The 19,832-nt window shown below is 43.1% G+C and overlaps 2 protein-coding genes across 3 annotated transcripts in view; both read left to right on the plus strand.

Moving 5' to 3' along the window:
• Positions 1 to 4,629: 4,629 nt before the first annotated feature.
• LOC145354885 (protein ELFN1-like) overlaps positions 4,630 to 19,832 on the plus strand; it is a 196,353-nt gene continuing 181,150 nt past the window's right edge. The window contains exon 1 of one of the 2 annotated variants that reach the window (XM_080206469.1): positions 4,630 to 4,713. The gene's annotated coding sequence lies outside the window, so the exon portion shown is untranslated. The remainder of the gene's footprint in view (positions 4,714 to 19,832) is intronic. The other variant, XM_080206468.1, reaches the window with a different exon arrangement.
• elfn1a (extracellular leucine-rich repeat and fibronectin type III domain containing 1a) overlaps positions 4,630 to 19,832 on the plus strand; it is a 139,817-nt gene continuing 124,614 nt past the window's right edge. The window contains exon 1 of the mRNA XM_080206472.1: positions 4,630 to 4,713. The gene's annotated coding sequence lies outside the window, so the exon portion shown is untranslated. The remainder of the gene's footprint in view (positions 4,714 to 19,832) is intronic.

Below are 19,832 nucleotides of genomic sequence, written 5' to 3' on the forward strand. Positions count from 1 at the left end.
CATACATGTGCCAGGGAATGACCATCTCCTGTTTTCATTCAATGCTATTATTATTCCTGAAACCTCAGGGAAGATGTCTGGAGAATTGTGGAACACACTTCACCTTCCTTGATGAGTGCAACTCCAACAACATGAGAAGCTCAACATAATCCCATCATCATCTTAAACATTCACACAGTTGCAGCAGTTTGTACCATCTGCAAGATACAGCAACTTGCCATGGTTCCTTTGACACCACTTTCTAAACCTGTGACCACTGCTGCCCAGAAATACAAGAACATCAGACACATGGGAACACCACCATCTACAACTTCCCTTCCAAGCCACCCACCATCCTGCCTTGGAATTATATCAACGTTCCTTAATTCTTACTAGGTCAAAATCCTGGTGCACCTTCCCTCACAGCACTGTGGGCATACTTACAAACTGCAATGGTTCAAGAAGGTAGCTCACAACCTCCTTGTCAAGGATAATTAGGGATGCTGGACACTCAGAAGGCTGAGACACTAGAAAAATATATGAAGTGATTTTCAGGTTTGTGAGATTTTACTGCAGTGTGTGGAATGTAAGTTGAATTAACTGTGGAAATTGGGTGCTGGATCTTGGAGTTTGTGTGAAAACATTTACAACGAAGGAAACCTGAAAAGAGAGTTGGAAAACCTGGTACTGGATTTCTTGTTAAAAGTGGGATGGAAGCTCCAGAATAGTTTGGGAATCCTAGATTTGAGTTTTAATGCAAACAATTGATGGAAAGCATTGTTTGAAAGAAGGTTTTAAAGTGTTTAGTTTGGGAAGTGGAGTTTGGAAACCCACATGTGACAATCATCTGGGGGAAATTGTGAAAGAGATCCACAAAAGATAGGTTGAGTGGCATCAGTCGTTTGGTTTCAGAGTAGATTTGATTTTGATTTGATCTGATTTATTAATGTCACATTGGTATACTGGTATACAGTGAAAGGTATTGCTTCTTGTGTGCTATACAGGCAAAGCGTACTATACATAGAAAAGGAAAGGATCAACTTAATGCGAGGTAGACCCATTCAAAAGTCTGATGGCAGCAGGGAAGAAGCTGTTCTTGAGTTGGTTGTATGTGTCCTCAGACTTTTATATCTTTTTCCTGATGGAAGAATATGGAAGAGAATGTGTCCAGGGTGTGTGGGGTTCTTGATTATGCTGGCTGCATTTCTGAGGCAGTGGGAAGTGTACACAGTGTCAGTGGATGGAAGGCTGGTTTGTGTGATGGAATGTCCTTCATTCATGACCAGTTGTAGTTTATTGCGGTCTTGGAAAGAGCAGGAGCCGTACCAAATTCTGATACAACTGGAAAGAATGCTTTCTATGGTGCATCTGTAAAAGTTAATGAGAGTCATAGCAGACATGCCAAATCTCCTTAGTCTCCTGAGAAAGTAGAGGTGTTGGTGAGCTTTCTTAACTATAGCACTGCCAGGACAGGTTTTTGGTCATCTGGACACCTAAAAACTTGAAGCTCTTGACCATTTCTACTTCATCCCCATTAATGTAGACAAGGGCATGTCATCTACTACGCTTCCTGAGATCGATGAATATCTCCTTTGTTTTGTTGACATTGAGGGAGATTATTGTTGTTGCACCAGTTCACTAGATTCTCTATCTCTTTCCTGTACTCCGTCTGGTCATTGTTTAAGATCTGACCCACTACAGTGGTGTCATCAGCAAACTTGAAAATCAAGTTGGAGGGGAATAGGTGTATAATGAGTATAGTGAGGGGCTGAGGACACAGCCTTGTAGGGCACCAGTGTTGTGGATGATCTTGGAGGAGGTGTTGTTGCCTATCCTTACTGATTGTGGTCTGTGTATTAGGAAGTTCAGGATCCAGTCGTAGAGGGAGGAGCCGAGCCTCAGGCCATGAAGTTTGAATTTTATAGGATGTTATAGTTGTAGGGTGTTATTTTTGAAAATTGTATGCATTTGTGAAACTAAGAGGGAAGTAAAAGAGTATTGTATTATAATCTAATTTTTCATAATTAAAAAGTGCTTTTTCTCTTGTTAAAAACTAACTAGTGGTCCTGCAACTCTGTTCCTCCATGTTTTCTAAAAAAAAAGGTAAAAGTCACGATCTTTGGAGCCTGGATTCCATTCTGGAATCTTTCTATCAGTGGTCACACCAATTGGGATTGTAACAAAACTTAGCCCAAGGACTATTTATCTAATTCCACTCATCTGACTTTTCCCCTTGGCCCTGCAAATGTATCCCCTGCAGTTAATTAACCAATTTTCTTTTGAAAACCACCATTAAATTTCGCTGTAACATACTTACAGACATTGCATTCCAAATCCTAACCACTCATTGGTTTAAAAAATTATTCCTATTACTTCATTTGTCAGTCACCCTGAATCAGTCTCCCTTGGTTCACAACTCTTTTGCCAATGAAAATAGTATCTCCCTATATATTTTGTCCAGACCCCTCATGTTTTTGAAAACCTCTTTCTACCGTCTCCCCTCCAAAGAGAACAGCACCAACTTTCCTTGAAATTCCAGACTTTAAAGCATAGATGTCTGATGGCATACTACCCAAACCCATATACATTTTACATTAGAGAATAGAAATGCTTCCAATGTGAAAGGCCATCAATCTATTCCACAGTTAGCTACACAGACAAGCACAAGTTTTACAAGTCAACCAATCCTTTTAGGTGTTTTGCCTTTCCCTCATGTGACAGACCAACCCTTGGTACAATAAATTGATGAAAGATTTTATAAATCACTGGGTAGGCGCCAGCTGGAGTAGTATATCCAATTCTGGGCATACACTTTAGGAAAGATGTCAAGGTTTTAGAGAGGGTACAGAGGTAGTTTACTAGATTGGGACCAAGGTTGAGGGACTCAGTTATGTGGAGAGACTGGAGAAGCTGGGGCTTAGAGCAGAGAAGGTTAAAGGAGATTGTGAAGTGTTCAAAATCAAGAGAGGTTTTGATATTGTAGGTAGGAAGAAACTGTAAATTTCCCTGGGTTTTGTGCCAATTATTTTAATTCTGTGCCCCTCATTACTAACCCTCCTACTTGTGGAGTGAAATTTAATGATATTCACATTGCTGGTCTCTGCAGTGCACAGAGTGTGGGAGATTCTAGTCTGAACTCCCACTAGAAAAGTCAGCATGAATTACTCCAGTTTTCCTGTGAATTCGACACTTAGAATTTTTTTGGGAGAGTCTCTCCCCTAGTTTTGGATTCCTTCCATAAGTGGAAACATCTTTTCTTTGTTTATTCTATTGAATCCTCTAATAGCTTTAAAGACCTCTATTTTGGCCACTCCTTAGCTTTGTCTTCTCTAGCCCCAGCCTGTTAGTCTTTGTTAATTATCTTGTGTCATGCTATTTAGTGAGACTGACTGGGTATGTCCAGTTTGGATTCCTGTCGCCTTATCTATGTCTAAATCAATATGACATCATCACTTAAGAGCCAAAGCCAAAGCTCCAACTGAGTGAAGCTCCAGTCATTGAAAGGTAAATTTATTCCTCCCACCCCACCTCCGTTTCAGTGCTGTTTCAACGCCCTGGCTTAGTTAGGTGTCAGATTATTGCAGTCGAATAATGCCCGTTATTTATATTCCCTCAGGCTTTCTCTCTGATGCCATCTGTTGATACGAAATAGCTTTGGCTTTGCTTCCGTGTAAAATCTCAGAGTAATTCAAGTGTGAATTCAACATGAGCGCGATTCAGCTAAAGCTGGCAGGTGACCTCCAGGAAATAGTGACACATCACTTGTCACATCACACCAAAATCAGTATGAGTTCCAGGAAGGGACAGTTGGCTCACCATTAATTTTCAAGATGATAACTACTCAAATGCCAGTTGGTGAAGGATGCCCGATTCCAGTTATTACCCACACCCTTGGAAGAAAATTCCTTCTTTGCTAGCATTTATTCTGAGGCTAGTGTGCCAAGCCAGGAAATTTCTGTACTCCTGCTGTGTGCCTCAGGGATGAAAATCCAGCCTATTGAGACTGTTATAACATAGAAACTGTTGTAGCCAATTTGCACAAGCTAACTCCCACAGACTGTAAAATGAGTAGACAATTTGTTTCAGTGATATTGATTAAGGGATAAGTATTGCCAGAGTAACTCCCTTACTCTTCTTCAAAATAATAGAGTGAGATCTTTTACTTCCACCTGAGAGGACAGGCAGGACCTTTGTTTATCATCTCATCCAGAAGGACATACCTTGGCAACAGTGCTTCACAGAATTGTTACTGAACAGAAAGAGGCTTTTTAGGCCATTGTGTCTGCACTGGCTCTCTGAAACACCTATTCTTTGTGTGAAAAGGTGGCTGCTGGCTTATCCTTCCTGATTTTTGAGGAAATAATGTTGTCAGGATGCTAAGAGAATTCCTTCCTTTTCTTTGAATGGATCTTGGTTATTAACTACTGGAGCTGGTAGGTGGGTCCTCAGCTTAGTTTTGCAGCCAAAGGATTATACAAGCAGTACATGCTTTATTCAGGTAAAGCACTGATGAATGGAGCTGAACCGTAACGCTCTGGCTCTATTACAAATATTGAGGACCACAAAGGGTTTGAAGTTGAAGGGAACTGTGGCCATATTCGTCTTTGGTTAGGCAATCTGTTAATATTTCTCTCATTCTCTCAACACAGGCGAAAATGAGCAAAATCCTACCCTGGCCTTTTATCAGTGAAAGAGAAATCACTTCGCAAAGGCAGCTAACTCTGTCGACCTGAGGTAAGAATTTTGTCACACTTGTTGACTTACAAAGTGCAGTGTCAAACCTACAACAATATTCTTTGCTTAGACAGTTGCAGATGACCCACAGTTAAAGTTAGAAAACCAGATTTTCGGAGTCAGGAATCACATGGGCCATTACAGGCATCACTTAATATAATTTGAAAAGAGCTGGGCAAAAGCTAAGAGTTTAGTTATGAAGAAAAATGTAATCAATTTTGATTTGATTATGTAAAGAATCCACTTTCCAAATCCTCCAGAAAAGCCATAATTTTCTCATTCTTGTACAAAGCAGAGTTTTTGTAATTTTCTTTCTCTGTGTGAAGAACTAAAAGCTGACATTATTCAAATAAAAATCTTTTGCATGAATTTCTATTTTAAAAAAAAGTACTTTCAGGCCTTTACTTATCTTTCACACAGTCTCAGATCTCCAGGTGATTCTCAGTTTTAACAGCTTATGTGGGGAAAAACTAGAGAGAAATGCTATTCAAATTTCTCCTTTCCCCCAATTCGCTCTCTGTGTCACTTTCTTAAAGATGCTAACTTATGCTGGGGAGTTGCTTTTCCAGGAGTCAGCTGCCTTCTGTCTCATACTTCCCTCAAGGGGTCATTTGTTTTCATCAACCAAGATGATGAGTGTCGCAAAATATTCCACCTGGAAGCAATGCAGCTGAACCTAATATCATGCTTGTCTGACATCGGCATACTAAGATTTCTGAACAGGGGTCATTGGATAGAGGTCGTGAAGAGGAACTCCTAGGCTTTGAACTATAGAATTATATAGACTATACAGCACAGTATCAAGCTATTCAATTCAGGTAGTTCATGCCAGTGTTTCTGCTCCACACAAGCCTCCTGTACCCTTCTTCATCCACCCTTATCAGCATATCTTGTTATTTATTTTCTCCTCATGTACTTAGCTAGCTTCCCCCCAATTTATCAATGCTTCTCATCTAAACCATTTCATGTTTCACATTCTATTTCCTGAGTAAAGAAGTTCTTTTTGAATTCGTTATTGAATTTATTAGTTAATTAATTGAACTAATTCAGCACAGAGCACGGGGATTGACTTGGACTCAGAGCAGTGTGGGCAATATTTACCAACTGAAAGCTCATAACTGGCCTTCAACAAACCATTTGAGCTGGGTTGAATGTCATCGTATTTCAAAAAGCCTTGTTAATATCTATAGTAATTTAAGGAGGCTGTTAAGACCAGACTGTTATAAAGTAACAATATGCAAGCACTTTGAATCAAATTGCTTGTCAAATCTCACTGTGACTGACTTGATCTCTCATTCCCTTTTTAATGACAGCTTTTGTCTGGGTGTAATTGTAATTTTCAACAGCAGCATGCTGCCTGACCTAAATTTCTGCCTCCTCTTTATACCTTAACACACACACATTTTAATTGCTCCAACATTGGTGACTGTGTCATCAGCTCTCTAGACCCTGAACTCTGCAATTCCCTCCTCAAACTCTCTTTATTTCTCTTTTATCCTTTTAAGATCCTCCTGGCTCTTTGACCAAGTTTTAGGTAACCTGTCATGACATTGCCTCTCATTGACTCCATGTCAAGTTTTGTTTAATAACACTCTTGTGAAGTGCCTTGATACACTTTGTTAAACTAAAGGTACTAAATAAGTTGTTTTTGTAATTGTAGTGAATCGTAGTGTCACTTTAATTGCTGAACTACGTACTGTTTTCCTTCCAACCAATCACAATCTTTAAAACGTCAACCATAACCAATCACATTGCCGAATAGGTAACCCTACAAATAAAATTTGCAACAAAATAAACACGCAAAAAAAAACACGAATAAACTATCTATCTTAGCCATTCTACTCTGTCTTTCAGTTACATCAACGTCTTTCATCTTTCCCGTTTGTAAAGTAACATGTTGGGGATGATTTTGAGACTGCACACTCCATCAGCAGGAGTGGTGGCAGAGGCTCAAAATCCAAACAGCACGATTCACACCGGCGAGTTCTGATCATACTAACCCCTCACCGATGGAGTAGTCTGGAGCATGCCATAGAATTGCAGAAAGTTCTTTTTAATATATTAGCATGTCGTTAATGGGTATTTTCTCCAGGTATTGAGGCCGCACAGAATTTTCAACTGGCGCCAGTGTGATGTCACACTGGCACCATTACAACAGGTCTACAGAAGCGTGAATCTGGCACCTTCACCTTCGAGGGGTTTCAAAGTGAGCAGTCAGGCAGCCAGCACGCTCCATGGTGTGCACAACTCGGGGCACTGGAGAGGACCCAGGGACATAGGTTCAAGCCAGGAATGGGGTGTCCCATAATCGACATTTCGGGGAGAAGTGTCAGGAGGGCTTGCTTGCACACCTGCTCTACCCTTCATATCGGAGCACCCATTGCTGTAAAAGGGTTGTGAAGACTGGTATGCAGGCAGCGTTTCCCGAGTCCTCCTTCCTGTCCATATTGCTGCTCAGGGAGTTCTCTTCAATAATGGGGCTGGCAGGAGGGAAGAGGGACATACTTCTGCCATTCTCATACTCCAGAGGGCTGAGGCACTGGGTGAGTGCACTGATAACCCCAAGCTTGGTGGCATGAACAGACAGAATAGAATGGCTAAGATAGATATTTTATTAGGTTTTGTTGTGGGAGTGTTTATTTTGTTGCAAATTTTATTTTTAGGGTTACCTAATAGAGTAGTAAGCAACTAATATCATTTGGCAATGTGATTGGTTGTGGTTGACATTTTAAAAATTGTGATTGGTTGGAAGGAAAACAGTAAATAGTTCAGCAATTAAAGCGACACTACTATTCACTATAATTACAAAAACAACTTTTTTAGTACCTTTAGTTTAACAAAGTGTATCAAGGCACTTCACAAGAGTGTTAGGAAACAAAACTTGACATGGAGTTGGTGAACAAAGTGAAATTTAATAACATACAGTCTTCACAGAATGATAGCCTTAATGCTACAGTGCCTATATTCACCTGTGCCCATTAAGTGCCTTTGGTTTCTTAATCTTCCTCACTGTCCAACTATGTCTAGATGTATCCCAGGATCCACATCTGAGGTTGAGGCGGCCTGCTAACTTCTGCATCATTTTGCCTGCAATGACGTTGGTGGGTGCTCCTTGGGGGGTGCCAGGACCTTGTGAGTCCAGGCCTGCTGTCGGGCAACACTGATGTTTAACTGGTGCCCTCCTCAGTGTCAGGGGCTGGAGGTGTGTCGCTGTCAGGGAGGGGGTTGTCATATGGGGCCAGAGACACCTGGAATCTCCTGGATGGAGGGCCCTGGGCTGTACTCCTGTCACTGCTCTTCCCCTCGAGTGGAGACTCCAGTTCTCCTCTATGGGATGGAGGGGCAGCTGGTGTGAAATCCCAAAGCACCACTGTTTTCTGGCGCAGAGACTTGTGGGGATTACCACCAGTGTCTGCACCATGCAGTTGAAGCCCTGCATCATGCAGCTCATGTGCTCAGACATGGTGAGGACATCTCCTGCCATGGAGTGCACGTCCTGCACCATTTCTCCATTGTGGACGCCACCCTCTCAGTGTTGGCCTCAGTGCCCTGCAGTGATGGCACCATCTCCTCAGAGAGAAGGCAATGGGACTTCTCCAGTTGGCCTTGCACTCTGAAGAGAGTTGCTGTCGTGCCTTCTTGAGTTTTGCAGCTCTGCCTCTGAGCTGCCATCCAGCAGCTGTGGGATGACCGGACCCAGGGGTTCATCATTGACTTGGGGCTCAGCAGAGTCTAGGCTCAGGCATTGCTCTAAGTGCTGCTTCTCTGAGATTTCCCTGCCTCCACCTGCTGTGGATCTTCAGCTAGGTCAGCCAGAAACCTGCCTACTAATTGGACCTACTGAGTTGCTGTTATCTGCGCTAATGCCAGATGTGGGTGACAGTTGTGATGCATCTTCCATGATGGGGCCAGAGATGCATCCCTCTGCACTGCTGGAGTCTGGTTGTTCCGAAAGACATGAGGATGGTCCAGCCTGTTCTGGGAGTCAGTTTGTAAGAGACATGGCATCAGTGCATTCATTACTTGGGACACACAGGGAAAAGGGTTTACTCATTTGAAACTTGAAGAATGACAGCATTTGTGCTGAGGACTGTCATGTTTGCTACCTCCACTTTAAGTTTATTTATTGGTGTCACAAGTAGGCTTACATTAGCACTACAATGAAGTTACTGTGAAAATCCCCTAGTTGCCGGCGCCTGTTCGGGTACACTGAGGGAGAATTTAGCATGGCCAGTGCATCTAATCAGCACATCTTTTGGACTGTGGGAGGAAACTGGAGCACCTGAAAGAAACCCACGTAGACATGGGGAGAATGTGCAGACTCCACACAGACAGTGACCTAAGCCAGGAATCAACCCCAGGTCCCTGGTGCTGTGAGGCACCAGTGCTAACCACTATGCCACCACGCACTTCACCAGCAGTGCAGGCACACTCTTCCTCCTCCCCAGCCATCTTGAGAGCACACTCCTTAAAACGTATGTGAGTTTACAACTCGGGCATCCCTGTGACTGGCTGTGCCCGCTGATGCCTGTTGTGCTTCAGTTTGTCCGTGTAATGACATGGATAGGGAGAGTGTAGGTGCGAGTGTGGACATTTAAGATGGTGATGAGGTGTGATGAGGTGTGGCAGACACAGTAATGACATGGATAGGGAGAGTGTAGGTGGGAGTGTGGACATTTAAGATGGTAATGAGGTGTGACAGACATGGGGCTTGGGTGGGAGCAAGAGTGTCAGGAGCTATTGGGGGAACATGGTGATTGTGGGAGGGAGTGGAGTTGGGAGCTGGTGCCTGTTGTTGGCAAATGCCAAGGTGGTTGAGAGAAGAGGTTGGGTTTTGTAAGAGGGTCCAGTGGGAGACTGAGGTGGTTCATTAACCGCAGCTGAGTGAAGAAGATCATTCATCTTCTTTCAACACTGCTCCCCAGTCCTCTTCTGCAGTGAGCTCGCGCTCACTAGGGCTGCCATTGCATTCCCTGCTGTAAACCCGTCTCTTTCTGCTCTGTGCCACTCTGTCGAGCAGTCTGGTCAGTGCCTCTCATGAAGTGAGGTGCTGGCTTCTTGCTTGCCATCCCCTGCAGTTGTTGTGGAACAAGTGCTTGGAGTGCTGACAAGTCGTTTATATGGATCTCCCCGGTGCCTGCAGCTGTTAAATCCTTACGCATGGGTGAATAAGAGGGAACACACTGCCGTGCAGCCTGAAACTTGTGGGGATAGAAATTAATATTAATGAAGCATAAGATTCAGCCTGAAAACACGACAGCATGTTGTGTACTGCATCCAACGCTCTGCTATTTTTTCAGTAGACTTTGTTCAAAGATGTGTGGGTTAGATGGATTGGCTGTACTAAATTGCCCCTTACTGTCAGGGGGACTAGCATGGGGTTATGGGGGTAGAGCCTGGATGGGATTGTGGTCAGTGCAGACCATCTTCTGCACTGTAAGATTGTATGTAACTCATCATTCTGAGGAACTATGTTCTTCCAGTGTCTCTTCATTCTCTTCTGCTGTTAGTTAAAATCATCTCCCAGTTAATTGTTTCATGTACAGTTTGTTAAAAATATTGGATAAAGTCCGGAGTGTTCTGCTGCAGCTGAGCTCTCAATTTCAGCTGTATGGTTGAACAGTGCATCATCCAGCCCCAGAGAAACATCACAGAGCACAACAGAACAGGTCAACTGGAGTGGAGAAAAGAGATTATAACTTAAATTAACGTATCAGGAAAAGCTGAGATGCCTATTGAGACAGAATGGATTAGAAGAGGTAGCAGCATAAACCAGCTTAGTACACGAGAGGGGCATCTTGCAGGAAGAGGAAATTCCAGCAATGAAGCTCTCAAAAGGAGAGAAGAAGATGGAGAAGGTCACACAGAGGGAGAACACAGGGATGGAGCTCGAGAAATAAAGGGAAGGAGCTAATTTCTCTCTTGGATTTTTTTAAGAAAACATCCGCAACATAATATTTCACAAACCTATATTAGGGATTGACTATTTAGGACTGAAATGAAGAGAAATTTCTTCAAAAGGATTGTGGATCTTTGGAATTCTTTACCCAGAGGACTGTGAATGCTCAAACAGAGATCAATATACTTTAAGGTACAAAGGGAAATAAGGGATATGAAAATAGTGCAGGACGGCTGAGTTGAAGTGGAAGATAAACCATGATCTTTATGAATGCTGGAGCAGGTTCAAAGAGCCAAATGGCCTACTCACACTCCTATTTCTTATGTTCCTCCTCCTGCTTGTTAGGTACCATGCCCTAACAGGGTATTGATGACAATGGATTTCCTTTGGATTTGTCCATTATTTAGTTTGGCAAAGTATTGCAGCAGTTTGCCTTCTGCAGTAAAGCAGAGCAGGAAGCTCTGCCACTCTTAGCACCAGCCATCAGACACAATGGAATAATTTATATGCTGATAATCAACCTGTCTGGCCACATTATAACCACATCTTCAGTGACCATCAAGTCCTGGGGTGGGACTTGAACTCAGAACTTCTGGTTCAGAGGCAAAGAGGCTATCACTGCACCACAAGACTCACTATCCTTATGTTCTTACGTTCTCATATTGTGTTCTCATTTCATAAGACCATAAGACATTGGAGCGGAAGTAGGCCACTGGGCAAAAGTGTCTACTCCGCCACTCAGTGAGATCAAGACTGATTTGATGTGATAGTCTTCAATTCCACTTTCCCGCCTAGTACCCATAACCCTTGATTTCCTGACTAAGTAAAAATCTATCTCAGCCTTGAATATATTTAACAACTCAATCTCTACAGCGCTCTGTCGTAAAGAATTCTACAGATTCACCACCATCTGAGAGAGGAAATCCCTCCTTATTTATTAGTGTCACAAGTAGGCTTATATTAATACTGCAATGAAGTTACTGTGAAAATCTCTTAGTTGCTACACTCTAGTGCCTGTTTAGCTGTACTGAGGGAGAATTTAGTATGGCCTGTGTACCTAACCAGCATGTCTTTCGGACTGTGGAAGGAAACCAAAGCACCCGGAGGAAACCCATGCAGACATGGGGAGAACATACAGACAGTGACCCTGGCCAGGAATCCAACTCAGGTCCCTGGTGCTGTGAAGCAGTAGTGTTAACCACTGTGCTATTGTGCTGTCTAATCCTCCTCATCTCTGTCTTAAATGAACAACTCCTTACTCTGAGATTATACCCTCTGGTCCTAGACTCTCCCACAGGGGGAAACAACCTCTCAGTCCAGCCCCCTGAGAATGCTGTGTGCACAGTGGAATGAATACTTGTAGTAATCAAAGCAGTTGGTTTGAAGCAGGTTATTTTAGTAATGGTGTGTATCTGCAAACCCTAACATTATCCCAAACATCAACCTCACCAACTCTAAATGTTATCCTCTCTGATTCCTGAAGGCGTTGAATCCTGCCACAATATGGTTCCACATTCTTTTCTGGTCCCTCTGCCAAGTGACCATTCTGGATAAATTTAGCAGCCAGTTTTGACCAAATAATGGATGATGTGGAATGTAGAATAGCTGAGCCCCAAATATTTTCCTTAATTTTTGGGGTGTTAGCATCAATGGCTCCACCAGCATTTATTTCCCATCTCCAGTTGAGAAGGTAATAGTGAGAAGTTAAATTGAAACCTATTCTGTCATCTCAGATTCCATGGCATTATTTTGAAACAGAACAAGGCAGTTCTTCCCAAAAACCTGGCACTAGCCAATATTTATCACTCAACCAACTTTTCCAAAATAGATTATTTCGTCATTATCATATTATTGATTGTGGAAGATACCTGTGTGCAATTTTGTCCTCTATTTCCTACATTACAGCAGTAATTACACTCAAAAGTATTTGATTGGTTGTAAAATGCCTTTGAGATGGCCTGAAGTCATGAAAGGCAAATGCAAGTATTGCTTCCTTATCCACACTTGAACTGAGATCAAGCAAATAAGCAGCGGTTGACGATTGAGCCAGAGATTGTCCTAGTTCCATTGGCTCGGTATCTTATCATGCGATGCATTTACAAACTGAGCCATTTCAGGACCCCATGTTTTATAAACAACTTATGTGTTAAGAACTTTTCTCACTGTCACTGTTCTGGGTTCTTTTTGTGCAGTGAACAGTTGACAGGCAGTTCCTGAAACAATCAGATGTTTGATAAGATTGCATCTTTTGGAACAAGATGAAATTGTGTCTCTAAGACCGTGGCAATGTCATAAGTTGTCTCTCAGGCCTTGCCCAAAACGAGTAGTAGAATATATGAAACTACACTTTCCAAATTCATTTCCTGGAATGGGGTGACACTCCTGATCTTTCCAAGCTCCAGATTTTTTGTCCTCCGTACTCCATTTTTTTCCTACTACCTTCATCAATTTAGATCAAGATTCATTGTTTTGCCATGCTTCCCCAGCCCCTTTAAAAATGGTGTAACTTTTCGCCTTTAGAGTTTAAAGCCTAAGGTTTGTGTTGCTATTTGATTGATCTGATGCTTCTCATACTTTCTGCAATCGTGATGGTGAGCCTGCACCTAACAAAAAAAAGAGTCTGTGTTGGAGGGCCAAACACTCCCAAAATAACAATTCATAACATATATAAATTATCAACCCAGTCAAGCATTATAAATAAATGTCAAATGTTTACCATGGCAACTACTCTGCAAAGTTCACCTTTCACAAGGATTATTCATTATACGAAGACGATTTAAGGTCACTGTATAATGCTCAGCACATATTTCCATTCCATCAATGGTGAATGAAGCTTCTGGCTCCGGGTGGCAAATGGCCCCACAGCCTGCTGCAGGGACTCCATCTTCCTTGATTGTAGTCTCCCACTGGGTTGGGGGAGGCACTTCAATGTTGGCAAGATACCCCTGAGGCCTCCAGAAAATGGGCAGTCGATCCTACACCTGTCTACCCGGGAAAGCTCCTCTGTGCAATGAATGTGTAAGGGAGCCACCCTGACGTGACTCCCCATTTTCTTCCCACCTCTCCTGTTCATGCTACTATCTCCAACCCCATCTTCACAAGGCCAGAAAAATTCAGCACTCTAATTTCTAATTTGGTGCATGTATTAATATTTTGGAGTCCATTTTAATTTTGAGTGCTAAACTTAGTATAATTTTATTAATTAAGTAAAAACATCATTATTCTAACCCCATTCTCAGTCTTGGGCAGTGATGTAAAATGGACAACATCAGATCAGTTCTTCGTTCTATATTTTTCTCCTGGTTTTTGTTTCAATGATAATATTCAGGGAGATGTATAACATTCAGCTGATGCAATATTATCCATTTAGCACTATTGGCCAAAGTTAAAATTATGACCATCCCCCCTCCAATCACCCAACCCCAACTCACCTATTTGGATCAGGTCCAATTACAGGAATTGTCACAAGACGTCACTTTTGCCTTTGCTCCAAGAAATGTTTTTCTTATCTCAGAAAAACAGCTACAAACAAGAAAATAAACTTCCGGACAAATAGTCAGGCACAGAACACTGCAAAAGCACATTTTGAGGAAAACAAAAAGGTTTTGAAAGCTCCTTTATAATAGCTTCCTCGGGACCAAAGACTAAATAAACACACTCAAAACTGGGACCCTCCGAAACCATCAGCTTGTTTCATTTTTTCCTGTCCCAACTTGTGCTCAATAGACATAGGAAGGAGGTAATATCTGATTGGTTACAATCTCACCCTCTATCAGGTTTTTACAGGCTCCAGTCTTATAGAAGGTAAGTCATGGCGACACTGTGCTAAGTTTGGGATTTAACAGGTTAAAGGGAAGAGAGAGGGAAATAGAGATTCACAACAACAATATGGAAATGACACATAGGGTGGAATTTTCCCCCAGAAATCTGAAGCGTTGAACACTCTGTGCAAATCAGGTGCTGTCAAGAAATTCTCATCACTGTGTGCAGGGGAGCCTAATTTCACTGGTAAAGCTGGCTGCTGAGCTTTGGGGTGCCATTACACAAGCGACTTGATCTCTCAATGCACCTCCACCAATTGCCACCCCTACAGTGTTCCCACCCCCACGCCCCCATTCACTGTCCCTACAGAGTTCCCCCCACCCCAACCCGATTACCACCCCTGCAGAGTTGATCACTATCACCATGCCCACTGATCAACCTCCCCCTGCAGAGTTTCCCCCTTCCCTCCTCCTTTGGATTTCCCACCCCCCATCTCAGGCCCCAACCCCTCAGGCCCTGTCCCTTGGCACTGCCCTGGTACTGCCAGAGTACTCAATGGTCACTGCCAAGGTGTCAAGCAGGGCACTCCCTTGGGCCCCGCTCAGCCCTGCCCTCGACCACCCAGGGGCTTCAATGACCTCCAGTCCCACCAGCGAGGCCATCATGTTTGGCTCCCAATGAGGGCCTCGACCGGTGAGGGGGTAAGTAATGATGTCATTAATATTGAAATCAGCTTCGTGCCCTTTTTGAGCACAAAGCTGATTTCACAGTCAAAATAGTACTGGTACAATCGGGACAGGTAAGAATCCAGGCACTAAGCTGATTTTTTTGCCTCATGCCTTATCTTACTGGCACGTTACATTGGTCAGTCAGTGTGGCGAGCTGGTAAGATCATACCCATGATTTATAATGCTAATTCAACAAAATGACTATTTTATATAAGTCTGATAGCCTTAGTTAGTAGTTTTGGTTGCAGGATAGACCTAGGGATTAAAGATTTTGTAATTTTAGATGGAGATCATCCATTCATCTCTAGCTCTGGACTGTGGATGTTCTCTTCCAAGGATGTCTCTTCATCTCCTACGAATTGGGGATGAAACCATGCAAGACAGAGAGGTAGATGAAAGTGTTCTGTTCTTGAACGAGATTTGATGGACAAAATGTCCCCTGATCTTGGTCATATCCTCCCAATTCTTGCCAAATATTTTCCCCCAGAGAGACTGCCTAGAGGTTTTCCCTAGCAACCCCCACTTACAACCTTTCCCTATCTGCCTGTTCCTACCCAGTGCTGCGTCCTCCTGATTCCTGCTGACAGTCTCACCTCCCTATCCCTCTCCAGAGATTTCCACCCAATGACCAACAGGGACCATTCAGACGAGATTCCTGCTACCAGCTGAATCCTCCTCCTATAATTAATCTGGCTGATCGTTGGGCTAGTTGTATAGATCTATTGAAATGAGGCACTGTCATTAAAATTCTCAGAATCTCTACAACCTCCTCCTTACATGATTTTTCACCCACTAAAGGGCTTTCCAACCTCTTCTCACAATGGAAATCAACACCTTTTTGTAACCACGTGTCAGGTTGTCGTTCATTCATCTCTAAGAATTGACCACCAAAATCTTTCTCTTTGTGTCTATCAGTCACCTTTACATATCAGATAGTCCAAACAAAAGAGATGATTGAAAGTCGCTTCTCCCTGATTGAGACTTTGTAGTGCAGTGTATTAAGATACTCTCCATTCACTCATCTCTTCCCGCTGTGTAATGAAAGGAACATCAATCTCTCATTGACCTGTGGGACTGGATATGTGATCCATGTCACAGTAAAAAGTCTGACAACACCAGGTTTTAGTCCAACCGATTTATTTGATAATAGACTCACAAGCTTTCGGGGTTAGCCCCTTCGTCAGGTGAATGGAGAGTTCTGGCCTCAGACAGAGCATATAAAGCACAGACAGTTTAGAGATTACTGATTAGAATGCGAATCCTTACACCTAACTTGCTGTTCAAGACCTGAAGTGGCCGACAATGTGAGTGGAAGGAGCACTGATCACAGGTTAAAGAGATGTGTATTGTCTCCAGACAGTACAGTAAGTGAGGTTTTGCAAACCCAGGCAAGTCACGGGGGTTACAGGTAGTGCGACATGAACCCAAGATCCCTGTTGAGACCGTCCTCATGTGTGCGGAACTTGGCTATCAATCTCTGTTCAGCGACTCTGCGCTGTCGTGTGTCGTGAAGGCTGCCTTGGAGAATGCTTACCCGAAGGTCAGAGGCGGAATGCCCGTGACCACTGAAGTGTTCGCCAACAGGGAGGTAACAGTCTTGCCTGGTGATTGTCGAGCGATTGTCGAGTCTACCTGATACGTTGCAAGAAAGGATGTCCCGAAGCATGGTACATTGGGGAGACCATGCAGACGCTACGACAACGGATGAATGAACATCGCTCGACAATCACCAGGCAAGACTGTTACCTCCCTGTTGGCGAACACTTCAGTGGTCACGGGCATTCCGCCTCTGACCTTCGGGTAAGCATTCTCCAAGGCGGCCTTCACGACACACGACAGCGCAGAGTCGCTGAGCAGAGACTGATAGCCAAGTTCCGCACACATGAGGACGGTCTCAACAGGGATCTTGGGTTCATGTCGCACTATCTGTAACCCCCGTGACTTGCCTGGGTTTGCAAAACCTCACTTACTGTACTGTCTGGAGACAATACACATCTCTTTAACCTGTGATCAGTGCTCCTTCCACTCACATTGTCAGCCACTTCAGGTCTTGAACAGCAGGTTAGGTGTAAGGATTCACATTCTAATCAGTAATCTCTAAACTGTCTGCTTTATATGCTCTGTCTGAGGCCAGAACTCTCCATTCACCTGACGAAGGGGCTAACCCCAAAAGCTCGTGAGTCTATTATCAAATAAATCGGTTGGACTAAAACCTGGTGTTGTCAGACTTTTTACTGTGTTTACGCCAGTCCAACGCCGGCATACCCACATCATGATCCATGTCAGCCAGAGGAGATAGATGAAGCTCTTCTCTGTGTTTTGGAGACTTGATTGATGTATTAGGTTGGAACTCTAATCTTTCTCTTTTGGGAGAAAAGAAACCTGGATTGTATTGTGGAATCAGGAGTTATAGCACCTGGATCCTCTTCCCTGATTCGTAGCTGACTTTTTTGAAAAGGAAAGCTTAGTAGCCTCCTTGATGGCTAGGTTGGTTAAAGTAAAGACTCTCTTCGCCATACAAACTAAGAATATCTCGGATTTATGCTGATGTCAGTTGATCCCAAATACAAAATAAGTGTGTGGGTAGGCCATTCAGCCATTTGAGCTGGTTCTGCCATTCAAATAGATTATGGCAGTTATTTTACCAGCTCACCCTGCCCAAACAGATTGTCCGACAGCTTTTCAACTTGGCCGAGAACAACACTGCAATGGCCAGGAGCGGTATTGCAGTGCTTTGCTTGGGACCGAGTCCTGGGATCCTCAAAGTTAAATCCCAGGGATTTTGGGGGCAAGAGGGTAAGGGATGCCCAGGGGGGCCAGGAGGAGAGCAATCATGATGTCAGGGGATAGGCCAAGGGGATAAAGAGATCCTATGTTCCCACATCTCAGTGGGGAGGGTACTCCAACTCTGAATGGGGCTTCAGAGTGAGGTGTCCCGTTCGAGGTGGAGAAAGTGCGAATGTCACTTTCCCATCCTTCCCGCATCCACTCCTAAAAATTGAAGCTGGGTGGAAAAAGGCCCTTAAGAGGCCATTAAGGGCCTTAACAGATAAATGAACAGGTTTCCCATTTAAGGCTCTGAGCGCCCAAGCATGAACATGAAATTGCATCTACGTTTGGGTGGGTGGGTTCTCAGGAGGGATCCATCTATTCAGTTTCAATCTGCCCGGCAAGACTCCCCTTAAATTCAGCCCCTTCTGTGCTGTAAAATTCTCAGATTCTGAAGACAAATCAATCAGCACTATCAAAATCTCTACCTAGCAGCGTTGTGGGATCATCTTCACTAGACACACTGCAATGGTGCAAGAAAACTCCTACTACCATGTTCTCAAGGAACAACAAATGATGGACAATAAAATGCCAGCTTTGGCACTGGTGCCCATGTCATGAAAATGAAAAAAGAATATTTGTGGATTGTTCATTTTCCCTTTGTATTGCCTCACAAGCAATATTTAACAGCTGTCTTTTGGCAAATATCGAAATGGACAAGAGTGGCATTGCTGGTTAGATTACTGAATTTCACTTCGTAGCTAATCTCCCAAATTAACGCCTTTCATATTGTGAGACACAAAAGCAGGGAAAAAATCCTGAACCGAACAGATTCTTGGCATTAAGAATACCAGCCTAGGTTGTCTATTTTCTGCAGAAGCCCAAGAGGCCAGTTTAGCACTCCACTGCTACCTAGGTTGTGAATTCTGATTGGCCAAATTCATGGAGATTTCATCACATGACGTCCTGCTTCAACCCCCACACTCCCACAATTGATTACACAGTATGCTCATCCTTAGTGTGTCCTGGCTTCCCATAGCCAACGGGAAAGCAAACAGACTTTTCATTACCCAATTGGGTGATCCTTGACAGTCAGACTTTCTTTTCCACATTCCCACATTTCTAAAACTAATAAACAGATATACTCAAAGGAAATGAAAAAAACATTTTTTTAAATTCCGCTATGATTTTTAGTTTTCTTATCTCCTAGAGATTAAGCTTGAGTTCCTAGAGATTCATGGCAAGTCCTTAAGAATTGGCTGCCTTACTACTACCAGGATGAGCTTGGTATCTTCCAGGTTTACCATAGTTATTGCATCAACTTACTCACAGTCACCATGGCAACACCTCAGTAGATTTCAAGCTTTTCTTTCATGTTGATCTTTCCAACTGATCCAGAATAGCTTGATTTGAACTGTAACTAGCACAGGTTTTAAAAGATTATTTTTAGATATGAATACTGCAGTTTTTCACGTGGTTTTTCTTTGCAGTTGTTGCTGGGAAATGATTTTTGACTTTCGGCAGTAAACCTCAGGCAATGAGTTTGCAGTGACTGGAAGCATTGCCATTTGACCTCGATGTTTCAAATGCTTGGACAGTGTTGATGCCACAGGGCTTTTGTTTGTTTCAACACCGAACTAAGTTGTTCCTTTTCAAGATCAGAGCATTTCAACCTAGCACCTCTCCTCACCCCAAAAAAATTGTGCCTGATGTTTTGCAAGATTAGTTTGTTTATCCAGTACCATACTTGTACATTGATCATATTTAAAATCAACAGTTTGACTTCCTGTCTTTGTCCTAATGTTAAAATTCTGATTCCTGTTTTCAAATCCATCCATAGTCTTGCCCCTCCTTGTAACCTCCTTTGCTTCTGCACTCATGCCTTCACCATGCATTGACCTTAAGCTTTTTCCTAATTCCTTCCCTAACAGTCTCCGATTTACTATTTTTCTGTATTTCTT

Source organism: Carcharhinus amblyrhynchos, chromosome 18, assembly GCF_965287045.1.
Source record: "Carcharhinus amblyrhynchos chromosome 18, sCarAmb.v2.hapA, whole genome shotgun sequence".
Lineage (NCBI taxonomy): Eukaryota > Metazoa > Chordata > Chondrichthyes > Carcharhiniformes > Carcharhinidae > Carcharhinus > Carcharhinus amblyrhynchos.